Source organism: Eretmochelys imbricata, chromosome 1 (genome assembly GCF_965152235.1).
Source record: "Eretmochelys imbricata isolate rEreImb1 chromosome 1, rEreImb1.hap1, whole genome shotgun sequence".
Classification (NCBI taxonomy): domain Eukaryota; kingdom Metazoa; phylum Chordata; order Testudines; family Cheloniidae; genus Eretmochelys; species Eretmochelys imbricata.
Window position 1 is genome coordinate 209,458,769 of NC_135572.1, and position 17,302 is coordinate 209,476,070.

Sequence of the window (17,302 nt, forward strand, 5' to 3'; positions counted from 1 at the left end):
CCCACTGTCCTGCTGGTAATAGCTTATCTAAAGTAATCGTCAGGTTAGGCCATTTCCAGCACAAATCCAGGTTTTCTCACCCTCCACCCCCCCACACAAATTCACTCTCCTGCTGGTGATAGCCCATCCAAGGTGACAACTCTTTACACAATGTGCATGATAATGAAGTTAGGCCATTTCCTGCACAAATCCAGGTTCTCTCACTCCCTCACCCCCCTCCAAAAACCCACCCCCATACACACACAGACTCACTCTCCTGCTGGTAATAGCTCGTCCAAACTGACCACTCTCCAAGTTTAAATCCAAGTTAAACCAGAACATCTGGGGGGGGGGGGGGGGAAGGAAAAAACAAGAGGAAATAGGCTACCTTGCATAATGACTTAGCCACTCCCAGTCTCTATTTAAGCCTAAATTAATAGTATCCAATTTGCAAATGAATTCCAATTCAGCAGTTTCTCGCTGGAGTCTGGATTTGAAGTTTTTTTGTTTTAAGATAGCGACCTTCATGTCTGTGATTGCGTGACCAGAGAGATTGAAGTGTTCTCCGACTGGTTTATGAATGTTATAATTCTTGACATCTGATTTGTGTCCATTTATTCTTTTACGTAGAGACTGTCCAGTTTGACCAATGTACATGGCAGAGGGGCATTGCTGGCACATGATGGCATAAATCACATTGGTGGATGTGCAGGTGAACGAGCCTCTGATAGTGTGGCTGATGTTATTAGGCCCTGTGATGGTGTCCCCTGAATAGATATGTGGGCACAATTGGCAACGGGCTTTGTTGCAAGGATAAGTTCCTGGGTTACTAGCCGTCACCTTCAGCCCCCAACTAAAACCCCTCCAACGCATTATTAAGGATCTACAACCTATCCTAAAGGATGACCCAACACTCTCACAAATCTTGGGAGACAGGCCAGTCCTTGCCTACAGACAGCCCCGCAACCTGAAGCAAATACTCACCAACAACCACATACCACACAACAGAACCACTAACCCAAACTGGACAGTCTCTACGTAAAAGAATAAATGGACACAAATCAGATGTCAAGAATTATCGTCAGTTTGGACGAGCTATTACCAGCAGGAGAGTGAGTCTGTGTGTGTATGGGGGTGGGTTTTTGGAGGGGGGTGAGGGAGTGAGAGAACCTGGATTTGTGCAGGAAATGGCCTAACTTCATTATCATGCACATTGTGTAAAGAGTTGTCACCTTGGATGGGCTATCACCAGCAGGAGAGTGAATTTGTGTGGGGGGGTGGAGGGTGAGAAAACCTGGATTTGTGCTGGAAATGGCCTAACCTGACGATTACTTTAGATAAGCTATTACCAGCAGGACAGTGGGGTGGGAGGAGGTATTGTTTCATATTCTCTGTGTATATATAAAGTCTGCTGCAGTTTCCACGGTATGTATCTGATGAAGTGAGCTGTAGCTCACGAAAGCTCATGCTCAAATAAATTGGTTAGTCTCTAAGGTGCCACAAGTACTCCTTTTCTTTTTGCGAATACAGACTAACACGGCTGTTACTCTGAAACCTGTCATTATGCAAGGCACTGCATTTAGCCGTATGGAGTGGAAATCTATCAACTGCATGAAAAAACTTGCACAGATACAGACAGACATCATCTTCCTTTCCAAATGCAAACAGATGGACATCGTACCAAAAGGACTGAAGGTAAAAAATCCATTACAATCTACATACCACACAGACTATGCTGACAGCTTGTGCCACACGCTCTCAAAGAAACTGCGGAATCACCTGATCAACATCCTCTACAGCAAACAGGGAAAGATTAAGAATGAGCTCTCAGAACTGGATACTCTCATAAAAAACCAACCTTCCACACAAACTTCCTCGTGGCTGGATTTTACTAAAACTAGACAAGCCATTTACAACGCACACTTTGCTTCTCTACAAAAGAAAAAGGACACTAAACTTTCTAAACTACTACATGCTACAAGGGGCCACAGCAATGGTTCCCTCAACCCACCTAGCAATATTGTTAACCTATCCAACTATACTCTCAGCCCAGCAGAAGCAGCTGTTCTATCTCGGGGCCTCTCCTTCTGCCCCTCCACCCCCATGAACATGATACAGTTCTGTGGTGACCTAGAATCCTATTTTCGACGTCTCCGACTCAAGGAATATTTCCAAAATACCTCTGAACAACATACTACTCCACAGAGGTCTCCCTACCAACACTACAGAAAGAAGGATTCTAGGTGGACTCCTCCTGAAGGTCGAAACAGCAGACTGGACTTCTACATAGAGTGCTTCCGCCGACGTGCACGGGCTGAAATTGTGGAAAAGCAGCATCACTTGCCCCATAACCTCAGCCATGCGGAACGCAATGCCATCCACAGCCTCAGAAACAACTCTGACATCATAATCAAAAAGGCTGACAAAGGAGGTGCTGTTGTCATCATGAATAGGTCGGAATATGAACAAGAGGCTGCTCGGCAGCTCTCCAACACGAGTTTCTACAAGCCATTACCCTATGATCCCACTGAGAGTTACCAAAAGCAACTACAGCATATGCTCAAGAAACTTCCTGAAAAAGCACAAGATCAAATCCGCACAGACACACCCCTGGAACCCCGACCTGGGATATTCTATCTACTACCCAAGATCCATAAACCTGGAAATCCTGGGCGCCCCATCATCTCAGGCATTGGCACCCTGACAGCAGGATTGTCTGGCTATGTAGACTCCCTCCTCAGGCCCTACGCTACCAGCACTCCCAGCTACCTTCGAGACACCACTGACTTCCTGAGGAAACTTCAATCCATCGGTGATCTTCCTGATAACACCATCCTGGCCACTATGGATGTAGAAGCCCTCTACACCAACATTCCACACAAAGATGGACTACAAGCCGTCAGGAACACTATCCCCGATAATGTCACGGCTAACCTGGTGGCTGAACTTTGTGACTTTGTCCTTACCCATAACTATTTCACATTTGGGGACAATGTATACCTTCAGATCAGCGGCACTGCTATGGGTACCCGCATGGCCCCACAGTATGCCAACATTTTTATGGCTGATTTAGAACAACGCTTCCTCAGCTCTCGTCCCCTAAAGCCCCTACTCTACTTGCGCTATATTGATGACATCTTCATCATCTGGACCCATGGAAAAGAAGCCCTTGAGGAATTCCACCATGATTTCAACAATTTCCATCCCACCATCAACCTCAGCCTGGTCCAGTCCACACAAGAGATCCACTTCCTGGACACTACAGTGCTAATAAACAATGGTCACATAAACACCACCCAATACCGGAAACCTACTGACCGCTATTCCTACCTGCATGCCTCCAGCTTTCACCCTGACCACACCACACGATCCATCGTCTACAGCCAAGCTCTGCGATACAACCGCATTTGCTCCAACCCCTCAGACAGAGACAAACACCTACAAGATCTCTGTCAAGCTTTCTTACAACTACAATACCCACCTGCGGAAGTAAAGAAACAGATTGATAGAGCCAGAAGAGTTCCCAGAAGTTACCTACTACAGGACAGGCCTAACAAAGAAAATAACAGAACGCCACTAGCCGTCACCTTCAGCCCCCAACTAAAACCCCTCCAACGCATTATTAAGGATCTACAACCTATCCTAAAGGATGACCCAACACTCTCACAAATCTTGGGAGACAGGCCAGTCCTTGCCTACAGACAGCCCCGCAACCTGAAGCAAATACTCACCAACAACCACATACCACACAACAGAACCACTAACCCAGGAACTTATCCTTGCAACAAAGCCCGTTGCCAATTGTGCCCACATATCTATTCAGGGGACACCATCACAGGGCCTAATAACATCAGCCACACTATCAGAGGCTCGTTCACCTGCACATCCACCAATGTGATTTATGCCATCATGTGCCAGCAATGCCCCTCTGCCATGTACATTGGTCAAACTGGACAGTCTCTACGTAAAAGAATAAATGGACACAAATCAGATGTCAAGAATTATAACATTCATAAACCAGTCGGAGAACACTTCAATCTCTCTGGTCACGCAATCACAGACATGAAGGTCGCTATCTTAAAACAAAAAAACTTCAAATCCAGACTCCAGCGAGAAACTGCTGAATTGGAATTCATTTGCAAATTGGATACTATTAATTTAGGCTTAAATAGAGACTGGGAGTGGCTAAGTCATTATGCAAGGTAGCCTATTTCCTCTTGTTTTTTCCTTCCCCTCTCCCCCCCCCCCAGATGTTCTGGTTTAACTTGGATTTAAACTTGGAGAGTGGTCAGTTTGGACGAGCTATTACCAGCAGGAGAGTGAGTCTGTGTGTGTATGGGGGTGGGTTTTTGGAGGGGGGTGAGGGAGTGAGAGAACCTGGATTTGTGCAGGAAATGGCCTAACTTCATTATCATGCACATTGTGTAAAGAGTTGTCACCTTGGATGGGCTATCACCAGCAGGAGAGTGAATTTGTGTGGGGGGGTGGAGGGTGAGAAAACCTGGATTTGTGCTGGAAATGGCCTAACCTGACGATTACTTTAGATAAGCTATTACCAGCAGGACAGTGGGGTGGGAGGAGGTATTGTTTCATATTCTCTGTGTATATATAAAGTCTGCTGCAGTTTCCACGGTATGTATCTGATGAAGTGAGCTGTAGCTCACGAAAGCTCATGCTCAAATAAATTGGTTAGTCTCTAAGGTGCCACAAGTACTCCTTTTCTTTTTGTCTATAAGTACCTACACTGGGGACAAATATTTAATAATGGGCTCTTCAGCCTATCAGAGAAAGGTATAACATGATCAAATGGCTGGAAGCTGAAGCTAGACAAATTTAGATTGGAGATAAGGTGTGAATTTTTATGTGTAAAGGTAAATAACCATTGAAACAATTTTTTGAGGGTTGTGATGGATTCTCCATAACTGACCATTTTAAAATCAAGACTGGATGTTTTTCAAAAAGATCTACTCTAGGAATTATTTTGGGGAAATTCCATGGCCTGTGTTATACAGGAGGTCAGACTAGATGATCACAATGATTTCTTCTGGCTTTGGAATCTGTGAATAAGCCTGAAGCTACTCAGAGTCAATGGAAGATTTTGCCTTCGATTTCACAAGGTGCAAAACTGGGCCCATACTTTGAAGCTCTGATTCAAATAACCTGAGCTTCAATCTCTATTAATAAATTTAGTTTTTATTTTTCAGGTTTGCTGTACATAAAAATATGATAAGGAGAGAGGAATTTATGTAATTTTAGAAAAGATACAAGAACACAGGAAGCCTCTGGAGACAAAGGAAAAAGAAAGAAAATAGCCTGTTTCAGCAGACACTAGATTTTGTTTTCAAGAATCTGCAAAGGGTTTTTGCACATATAAAGAACACCTACGAGAGCTTTTAAATGCAAATAACATACAAAAAGGCAGAAAACAGCACTGTTCTATTCAGATGTTAAATGAAACATACCAGCAAAGCTAGGTGAATTTAAGTTTAATTTTCTAATTGTAGGTTTAAGGCAGTGGTTTATAACCTTTTTTAATTCGTGGACCCCTAAAAAATTTTGAATGGAGGTGCAGACCCCTTTGGAAATCTTAGACATATTTTGCAGACTTTTACTAGTCTACGTACCACAGGTTGAAAACCACTGGTGCAGGGGATTTTTAATAATCTAGGAAACTATCTTAGTATAAAGATTTAATTTCTGAAACCATACATGACACCCAGATGAAAAGTTGTCTGCATTTTTACAGTAGCAGTATTCATAGAATATAAGGGTTGGAAGGGACCTCAGGAGGTCATCTAGTCCAACCCCCTGCTCAAAGCAGGACCAATCCCCAACTAAATCATCCCAGCCAGGGCTTTCCTCAAGCCTGACCTTAAAAACTTCTAAGGAAGGAGATTCCAGCACCTTCCTAGGTAACGCATTCCAGTGTTTCACCACCCTCCTAGTGAAAAAGATTTTCCTAATATCCAACCTAAACCTCCCCCACTGCAACTTGAGACCATTATTCCTTGTTCTGTCATCTGCTACCACTGAGAACAGTCTAGATCCACCACTGAGAACAGTCTAGATCAGTTGGCAGTCTAGAACAGTCTAGAACAGTTGGCAGTCTAGATTGCCAACTGCCAGAGCTCAAAAATAATGAGATTTTTGAAGATAATAAATTGGAGGTTCTTTTTATCTGTGTTCTGGTGCTAAAGTCCAGGTAACCCAAATAAGACCCAATTCACCACTTAAGTCTTTATCTTGAGGCAAGGCCTCATGTCCTGTGTCACACATTATGCCTAACCACCGGTAATGCCAAGGGTCAGGTGGGTCAAAGTGCACGCCAGATCAGTGGTCAGAATTCACACAAGAGGTCTGGTAGCCAGGAGATCGAACCCAAGAGGAAGGCACAACAAGGCAGCTTGCAGGGTCAGGTGAGACAGCAAGGCAGAATCCAAGTAACAACTAGCAGGCAATGGCTTGTTACTCAGACAAGGCCAAAAAAGAAGCAGGACACGTATATATGGTCACCAGCCAATCAGGAAGCAGGTCAGGAATCCTGAAAACTGGTCTCCTCGAGTTTGTGAATTTGCTGGTAATTTGATATGTTGGGTGTGGCATGATGGCCGTGGCTACTTCCCAAAAACCCAGTGAGCCTGGGTTTGACATCACGGCCATGAGATCACCAGGCCTCTTCTTGGGGTGCCAAAGGACTGGGTTTATATGGGTGTGCCCTGTGAAAGCTGTTTCCTCATCATCTCTGGGAATATAGGATCTCATGGAGAAGACACTCTTGTCCCTGAATCTGAATTGGCAGGGGTGGAAGGATATTTTTGGTTAGGGAAGGAATTATTGGAGAAGAGTTTCAGGTGGGAAGTATGAAACACAGGATGTGCCTTGAGAGACTGGGGAACCCAAAGCTTGAAGGTTGATTTGTCTGCAGATCTGGTAATGACCCACTTATCAGTGGTTTAGTTTGCAGAGGTTGGACCTGTCTTGAACTGTTTGGCCAATAGCAATACCTTCTGTCCCACAGCGAAAGTGGAACCTTCCTGTCGGTGGCAGTTATCATAATGCTTGTACACATCAAAATGTTGCTTTAGCTCCTGTTGGCGATGGTATATCTTGCCCGATACTGTGGGAACTGTGAGCGCCATGGGCAGTGGAAGATGAAAATGGGGGTGAGACCAGGAGGAGATCGAAGGTGGTCTGAGCAAACATTAACGCCCAGGAGTCAGGCTGGTCAAAGGGCAGTCCAGATCAGTGGCTAGAGTTCACACAAGAGGTCAAATAGCCAGGAGAGCCAATACAAGGGAAAGGTACAGCAAGGTAGCCAATGGTGTCAGGGGAGGCAGCAAAGCAGGATTGGGTGGGATTGCAAGACAGATCAGGCAAGGTAGCAAGGCAGGGTCAAGCAGGGTGTGAATACCAATTAGCAGGGAATATGTTGTTGCTCACACAAAGCCAGAAAGAAAGCAGGAAGTTTACGGATAGTCATCAGCCAATCAGGGTCAAGACCATGTGGCCAATCAAGAAGCAGGTCACAGAACCCTGGAAACTGGCCACCCAAGTCTGTGAATTCCCTAGTAATTTGATGAGTTGGGGTGTTGTGACAGCCAAGGCTACTTCCCAAGAACCCAATGGGCCAATAGCACCCCCAATTATGATGAATGCCTCCTTGATTACCTCCTCCCATTGTGGTTAACTGCAACTTTAAGTACATAAAAACTAGAGAGGCAAGTAATTCATAAATTGCAAGGCCAGAAGGGACCATTGAGATAATACCTCCTGTATAACATAGGCTATAGGACCCCCCCAAAATAATTCCTTTTGAACTACTGCATATCTTTTTTTTTCTTTAAATCAAGCCTTGATTTAAAATTTTCTAGTGATGGAGAATCCAGCCTTGGGAAATTGGTCCAATGGTTGATTACCCTCACTGTTAAAAATATATGCCTTATTTCCAGTCTGAATTTGTCTAGTTTCTCTGCTAGACTGAAGAGCCCATTATTAAATATTTGTTCCCCATCTAGATATGTATAGGTTGTAATCAAGTCACCCCACAAACTTCTCTTTGTTAAATTAAAGAGATTGAGATGCTTGAGTCTATTGCTATAAGTAGGATTGGCAGAATTCAATATTTACTGTTTTTATACTTCCAGCATATAACACAATGTTTTTTATCAATTTAAATGTTCATAGTTGTGCCAAATTATGTGCATTAAGCATTTTTTAAAAATTGTAATCAGTTTAAACTTTCACAGTTGTGGGAAATTATGGGGCGGGGGGATCAAGGATTAGGGGAGTGAGACAATAATTATTTAATGTAACAGACACTGAGATTCAAAAAGTTCAAAGTTATGACTGCTAAACCACAAATTGTCAACATCATAAGTCAAAACATACAAAGTAAATAGCCTTAAATCAAACTCTAATAAGTTCTCATAGGCTTGTGTCTGTAGGGAAACCTGGATGTTTACTAACATTTACCAATAAAAATGTAATCCTTTCAAGCCTAACTATAAGGCTTTAATCCTTTAAGCATTCTCATGGCTCTTTTCTGAACCCTCTCTAATTTATCAACATCCTTCCTGAAGGATCACAGTTCCACTTCTTATTGTGGCACTGACTATTATTTTGAAGTCATGGAAAATAGAAAGACAGACAAGAGCAAATGTAAATCTGATCTTCATTACAGTAAACAAGAGTGATGCTGGCAATTGGTATCTGTTTCAGATGGTGTGCAAGCTACAAGCATGAACATTCTCTGTGGTATAAATATTATTTTAATACTTTATGATCTATTTGTATGCCTCTCAGAGACATACTTCTCACTTCTTGAGCCATGGTGCATTAACTGGAAAGGGCCGACCATCATGTGCATCATATTGAAATACAGTTAACGAAGTCTTTTAGAGTTATTAGCAGAGCTGGTAGAAATTTTTAACCTGATTTTTTTCAACAAAAAATAGCCTTTCATGAAAGTGTCTGTATTTTCGATGAAAAAACAAAATCTGAAAAAAAAATTATCATCAAAAAAATCAGTATGCTTGGAACACCTTGCTTAGAATAATCCAAAAGCAGGAAGTGAATATATTCTTCGACTGTCTGTTAGATATATATCATCCCAAGGTAGTAACGTTTCTGTGTAAAGGCAGAATGAGCTTCACGTGAAGGGAGAGAATCCAGTAACCAAAAGGTGGGAACTACATGCATATACATGCTCTTTATGGAGGTTCTTTTCCTTAGAATCTCTCATTTCCTTTACAGGGATGCTTCAGTTAGACTGTCCTGGATAAGAAAAGGCAGTTACTTACCTGTATTGTGTTGTTCTTCAAGATATGGATGCAGACATGTATTGACTCAGGTGTACATGCATCCAGTTCACTGAAGCCAGTAAACTTTGCTTCTGCCCCCTGGTCCTCATAGCCCCTCTCATGGCTATGTAAGGAGAGTGCTATCCTGACCCCCTTCATTTCCTTTGCTCTGGAATCCAAAGCTAGAGACTTCAGTGAAGAGGGGACAGAGGGTGGCTGTTGAATTCACATCTTCAACGACATCTCAGAGAACAGCCGTTACAAGTTTTGAGTCTGTCAGACATGTATTCAGACAGCTGACGCACGAGCAGTACTCCTAGAAGGTGGGGCTTGGAGTCGAATTACACAATGACTGCAGAACTGCCTTCCCAAAGTTTGCATTTCACCTAGATGCTGTGGTAATTACATCATGTTTGGCAAAAGAATATACGAAAGACGATGAGGTAGCCCTGCAAGTGTCAGATATTGAAACATCGCTGATAAATGCAATGGATGTCGCTTGCGCTGTGGGATTGTGGGAGCATAGCCTGAGCTACTCCATAAGCCGTGGTAATACAGGAAATCATCCACCTGAAAATCATCTGTGTGGGGACCAGCTATTCTTTCACCCAATCTGCATAGAAGACAGAAAGTTGACGCGATGAATAAAATGGTTGAGTCTTTCCAGATAGAACACCAAATACCTCCTCACATCTAACATATAGAGGCACTTCTCATCTGGGATTTGAATGCAGTTTAGGGAAGAATATGGGTAAATAAATAACCTGGTTAAGGTGAAACTGCAAAACCATCTTGGACACAATCTTTGAATGTGGTCTTAAGGACACTTTGTCACTGAAAAAACTGAGTGTATGGAAGTTCTGCCATTAAGGCTTGTAACTCGCTGACTCTTCTTGCAGACATTATAGACACCAGAAAGGCTGTCTTTTGGGAAAGGAGAGACAATGAGCAGGTTGCTTTCCACTCAGATGGAGGACTCATGAGGGTAGCCAGCACAATATTAAGATCCCATAACAGTACCATTTCCTTCACAGCTGGAAACAGTCAGAAAATGCCTTTCAGAAATCTCACTACCATTGAGATCAAGAAAATCAACTTCCTTTAGAATGGAGGATGGAATTCTAAGATCACTACCAGGTGAACCCTCAGTGAGCTAAGAGCTAAACCTGAGGCCTTCAAATATAACAGGTAGTCCAAAATGTCCTGAATGTGAGCTGACATGGGTTGAATTACCTTAGATATTGACCAAACCAAAAATTGCTTCCACTTGGCCAATTAAGTTGACCCAATGGATCATTTTCTACTACTAAGTATGATCTTCTGAACCGCTTTCAAGTGTTGCCCTTCTTCCTCATTTAGCCATGTACCATTCACGCTGTGAGGTGTAGATTGGTCAGCAATGGATGAACAACCTGGCCATGATGCTGAGACAGCAGGTCAGGAAGGAGAGGAAGAGATTTTGGAAGTCAAGCAGACAGACTGAGAAGGTCAGAGAACCAGCATTGTCTCAGCTAGGCCAGCACAATAAGTATCAGTCTGGCATGGTCCAATTTCAGTTTGATGATAACCTGAGAGATGAGAGAGAAGGGGGAAAGGCATACATTAAGACCTTGCCCCCATTCAGATGGAAGGCATCAGTTAAAGACCCTGGACTGAGCACAGGATACCCCATTCCCTGAAAATCGATCTCACAATGCTGTTCTTTAGGGACCACTCATGGTTGTCTGAGAAAATCCTGCTGAAATAGTTGGCCAACTGGTTTTGAGAGCCAACTGATTTTAACTGTGCTGCTGTGGGCATGATATCTTTCTTGATGCAAAAATGCCAAAATGTTATTGCTTCCTGACAAAGCTGGTTGAAGTGGGCTTCTCCCTGCAGTGGTATTGTCGGTGAGTATGTGAACCGCTGTTCCCCTGATCTCATCCTGGAAGACATGGTATGCATTTGTAAATGGCTTGAAGTTCCAGTACATTGATGTGACATGATGCTTCATGCTCCAATCACAAACCCTGAACTTTTAATGTCCCTAGATGCATTCCCCAACCTATTGCGGAAGCATCGGTGACTACCACGTTGGTTGGTGGAGGACGAGCAAAGGGGACACTCCCACAAACATTGTTCTGATCTGTCCACCGCTGTAGAGAGTCCAGTATCTCTGGAGGCACTTGGACAAGCGTGTCCAAAGACTGGCAGTTCAGGTGATAGACCAGCTTCAACAATTATGACTGAAGAGGACAAAGACTCAGTCTAGCTTGCTGAACCATATAAGTGCATGAGGCCATATGGCCTAGTAACTTCAGGAATACAAGGACCATGGTGGAAGGATGAGATTGGAAGTCTAGACAAAGGCATCAAATTGTCTGTAATTGCTCATGTGGGAGAAAGGCCCTCAAATTTATAGTCTAACATGACTCCAATTAACTCAATTGTTTGAGTTGGATTCAAAGTCAATTTTGCTTTGTTCAAAACCAGCCCCAGTCAATTCAAGAGGTCCAGTGTGAACTGGACATGACTTAGAACTTATTCCTCAGATCTGCCTCTCATTAGCCAGTCATATAGGCACGGGAAGGCATGAATTCCCTTCCTTCTGAGATAGGCTGCTACCAGCATCATGCATTTGGTAAAGACAGGTGGAGCTGATGACAGGCCAAAGGGGAAAACCATACAGTGAGAGTGCTGACCAACAACCAGGAATCTCAGGAACTTCCTGTGACCTGGGAAAATTGCCATGTCGAAATAGGCATCCTGAAAATTGAGAGAAGTAAACAAGTTGTGATTCAATGCAGGAAGAATTGTAGCCAGGGCAGCCATGCAGAAACACATATAATTGATACGCCTGTTGAGACTGTGGAGATGACAGATAGGTATCATCCCTCCCTTGAACTTGGGGATCAGGAAGTACCAGGAGTAGAATTATTTTCCCCAATGATGATGAAAAAACAACTCTATAGCTCCAAAAGCATAGAAAGTCTGGACCTGCTGAAAAAGCACTGACTAATAAGAGTGCCTGCTTGTTGGAAAAGGGATGGGGAAAGGGGATGGAATAGAGGGATAGAGAGGGACTATGTGGCATAACCCAGTCCCACAGTGCTTAGGACCTATCTGCCCATTGTTCTAGCTTCCCAGGACTGTAGAAGCGACCCAGCCTGTCCCAGAATTGAGGTGACAAGTGGAAACATTCATAACTGTTATGCTGCTCTTGACATGAAAGTCAAATACGCTGCCTGCCCAAAGGTGGTGGAGGACAGGCTGGTTGGCTAAAACTAGACTGAGAACGGCTAATGGAACTATCACCTGAGGCAATATTGCTCTTGTTGCGGCTGACCCCCAAAATGACATGTTATTGAGGCCTGGGTGTAACCCCCTCCCCCCAGATTGTAAAGTAGTATGGGAGTCCTAAAAAGAATGCAATGTCTCATCAGTTTTCTCAGAAAACAAAAACTGACCGTCAAATGGGAAGTACTCTACAGTCTGTAGAAGCTCAGGAGCTATGACAGAGTTCTGTAACTGCTAGGCTGTCCTCCTCATCACACAGTAAGGCTGGATGAAGCATCCGCCACATCTAGAGCTGACCGTAAAGATGTCTTGTCCACTAGACAGCCCTCTGCAATAAACGCCTTAAACTCTTCCCTCAACGATTCTGGTAACATTCCCATAAATTTGGACATGATGTCCTAATTTACAACAATGTTTAGCTAACAATGCCTGCTGGTTGGCAATATGCATTTGTAATGAGCAGGATTTCCTCCCCATCAAATCTAACCTTGTAGACGCTTAGCCTTTAGGTGTAGATTTATACCTCACCTGCCATATCCTTTCATTTGTTGCCCACCACAACCAGGGAATTAGGGAGTGGATGTGAGAAAAACACTTCAAACCCTGAATGGGGATAATATTTCTTGTCAGTATGCTTAGCTGTGAGCATTTTAGAGGCTGGGGTATTCCATAGAGATTTGACAAGCTCCAATATCACTTCATTCATAGGGAGAATGACTCTCCTGAGAGCTGAGGATTGAAGAATATCCACTAACTTATGGGTGTTCTCCTGAACAAATTTAGATTGAATACCCAGTGATTATACCATTCCTCTCAAGAGATCTTGATATGATTTAAAATCCTCTGGTACAGGAGAGGAAGCCTCAGGCTCTGTAGCATTGTCTAGTGAAGAGGAAGAAGAGGGAAGTGGAACCACCAGAATCTTTTGCGGTAACACATCTCACTGTATCAAGGGTTCAGATTGCATCAGATCAAAGGGAGCCTCCCCTCCTCCCAAGTCTGTGTCTGTAGCACAGGTGGCCCAGCTGGAGAGACTACCAGAAGAACAGGTGATCTAACCGTGGAACAAGTGGACAATTGGGACATCACCATCTGAGGAGCCGTATAGGGGTTCCATAGAGGCCACTGTCAGTAGGGGTACAGCCAGCAGGATCTAGGCCAGGAAACTTTTTCCCTTCTGCAGAAGCAGTGGCTATCCTGGTTCTGATGGCGATCCCTAGATGGCTTCAAAAACCTCAGAGAGCAGTACAGTGAAGGAAAGGGAGACATCTCTGCATTTGATCCTGAAGATCCTTCTAAGTAGTCCAGTAGTAATGGAGGAGGCACTCCAGGCAGAGCTAACAAATGGCCTCATCATCCACAGTCCAACAAGCCTGGCACCAATGGTGGGATAGTTGAAGATAACATACAAACAGCACTGAAGCTGGCATCGGTGAAGAAGACAAAGCTGGTACTGGACCTGCAAATGTAGACTGTGCTGGAATTGTTGTCAGTACCGAAGATAGCACCATGCTGGCAGTCCCCTTGGTACAGAACATTAAGCTGACTGAAACTCTGGGCCTTGGGTATGAGGCAGTGCAGACCAGAGTGCCAACACCAAGAAGTCTGTCACCAGTGCAGTAAAGACAAGGTCACCAGTCAAATGCTCTTAAATCAGTGATGAATTAGGAAGAGATAGGCACAACAAGTTCACTGCTCCTGTTATGTCAGCAGTGTGGAGACTGTCGATGCCGCCTGTCATCAGTCCCAGATGCCACAGATACCCCTTGTGTGGTACTGAAGTCAATGGTATGGAGTCTAGGCCTCAGAACAGGCGAGAAGATTGGCAGCCCCACTCTATCCGGGGTATCAGAAGACTCACAGTGCCAGTCTGTACTCTTTCTAGACAAGGAGGAGAAATCTCTTCAGACTCTGGAGTGGCCCTGGTCCATTTTGTGAGTTCTCTTCCTTAGGGGATCAGAGGAAGAGGAATGATCTCTCTTTTTCCTGGGTGAAGAATCCAAGCCCCAGTCAGTATCAGCTTTGGCACTCTGTGGGGCACCTGACGATATGTGGTGGTCCCCAGCCACAAAGCTGGCCTCATGGCCTGCTTCATTAGGTGCTGCATCAAACGAAAGTTCTTCACCACCTGCATTGTCTTCTTAAAGGACTTGCAAACAGAGCGCCTTTCCTTAATGTGCCCTTCCCCAAGGCACAATACATATAAAATCTACAGGTCACTAGTAGATATAGCAACTCCACACAATGGACAACATTTGAAACCTGGAGAAGGCATTACCCCAGGCTAAACTCTAATTTTAAACAACACCACACTAAATTTATACTGAAGGTACTACAAAACTAACTCACTGTTTATAGACTAAACCACATAAACACTGTGATAACAAAGGTGAGCTGAACACTACAATGAACACTCCAACTCAAGCTGCAGGCGGTGAGAAGGAACTGAGTGGAATCTGGGCACCACCACCCTTATGTAGTTATGGGAGGAGCTATGAGGGCCAGAGGGCAAAAGCACCGCCCTGACAGATACTGCTAAGCAAAGTTCTCCAGCTTTGGTGCACTGGGTGCACACACACCTGAGTAGAATACACATCTGCAACAGCTTAAAGAAGAGTCTTGAGTGCAGGGGAAGAATATTTCCAAAGGAGGATTCCAGCTGTTGAACACCTTACCAGAGGACACTGGGTGGAGTCCGAACTTGACCATGTTCAAGTCTAAATGCAAACCCCACCTATTTGATAAGGCCTGCCCCAGTAATGGTACCTTCCCAGGTATCTTTTGGTTTTATTATCATTCAGAGAGGTCAAATGATTCTGGAATATGGATGCAAAAGAATCTGGGGTGTGTATTGTCCTAGGATCATCTCTCCAACTTCCTGACTAGCACTTTGGAGCAACCAAAGAAAAGGCTGCCTCTGAATAATCCATTCCAGGTTTCATACTGTTATCAGCAAATGCTCACTGTAAATAAATGCACAAGCAAAACTTTCGATGTACCGTCCCTGCTGTGTGAATACACGTACAGTACAAACATTATCACTACAGCTCCTGGTCATCCCAAACTTCTAAGGTTAATTGTCATGACAGATCCACAGCGGTTCAGATCTCAGCTGGGGTGCACTTCATGACAGACTGTGGCCATAAAACATACAGACACCATGTTAGCTAAGCCAGGGTATACTGCATCAAAAGCACAGATCTTTATCACTTGAGCTAAAGGAAATGATGATGATGATGATGATGATTAAATATTTACAGATATATTATTATTAAACAATAATTATCTATTGATTCAAACCTTCATAAGAAGGATTCTCCAAGGATGAAAGGTACAGACCACAATGAATTTCATTAGACTTGGAATGATGCATTAGAATGATTATAAATAAACCATGACCCAAACTAGCCAGGTGGTAGACACTCTCCCGTTACGAAGATGTGATTCACTTTCCTACATTTTTAGTGTAACGCTTATTGATACATATACACATTGCATGGGAAAATAAATCCAGAAATTATTCAGTCTTTAGAAAATGATAATTACTTAAAAGTAAATTACTGAGTGAAACCCGTGGCTTAGATTCCTCTAGTTGTTCCAGTGGAAAAAGGTTTTAGAGATTTGAGCTCTGTGGAAAAACAGATTTTTTTAGCTCTCTGGCAATTAAAAAAAACCCAAAAACCAAAGCCAAAGTTTTGGGTTGGCCAAACAACAAAATGATTTGAAATTTTAGGTGAACTGAAAAGTTAAAAAATGAATTTCAGTCGAACAAGAGTTTTATTTTGATATCAATACATTAAAAATATGTTTGCATTTAAAAAAAATAAAAAATTGAAGGAGATTTCTAAATGAAAAGTCATTTCAAACCAAAAAATGAAAACAATTTATTTAAAAAATATCAAAATGAAATATTTTGACTTTTTTATAATTTTGCCTAGTTCAGGCAGACAGAGTGATGGAAGTTAGCCCTATGGCCATAGGGGAGCTCTCAGCTGCCGTAGCTGGCTTCTATGTCAACTGCCCCTCACACACAGTCTGGAAGGTAGAGTTTTGGAGGCACATTAGGAATGGCAAGGGGGCAGGACAGGGCGTTACATCATTACACCAATTCTAGATAGGCGTATGGTCCCTCAGGGAGATAGCCAGCTGGTGTAAATTAGAGCAACTCAAAGGTGCTTTAACTTATGCCAATGGGCCAGGCCCAGTACAAAGGCACCAAGAAAATCAGGGAAGTGCAACTTGCTCCCTGGCAATTGCCTGCCTCCTGTACCACACAGAACTCAGCACAGGAATCTGAGCCTTTACATTCAGAAATCTTAAGAAACGTTGGAATCTGTCTGTAAAAAATGGGCTTAAAGCCATCAAAGATGATACTAAAGCAAAGTCTGTATTGAAATGCAGTGAAGTTATTGAAGGTTTCAGTCAATGACTTTTGGTGAGATCAAGAACAACAAGCTGTGTATAAATCCCCAACCTCCCAAAGGTCAAGCAGGTTAGGGCCCCATTGTCTCCTAACTTGTAGTCGAGAGGCCTATCTGCTGTACCTTGTTGCCTCATCTGCCCTTATATAAGTGCTGGCTAACCACTGACTACATTGCATATGGATAAATGAATATCTTGGGGCTCTCTGCTAGCCACTAAGTCCACAAACAGCTAAATTATACAAACCTCGGCGTGGCTAGTGGTATCCACTTTGCATTTCTTTTACTTTACTTTTAATAACTTTTACATTTCAGATTTCTGAAAAT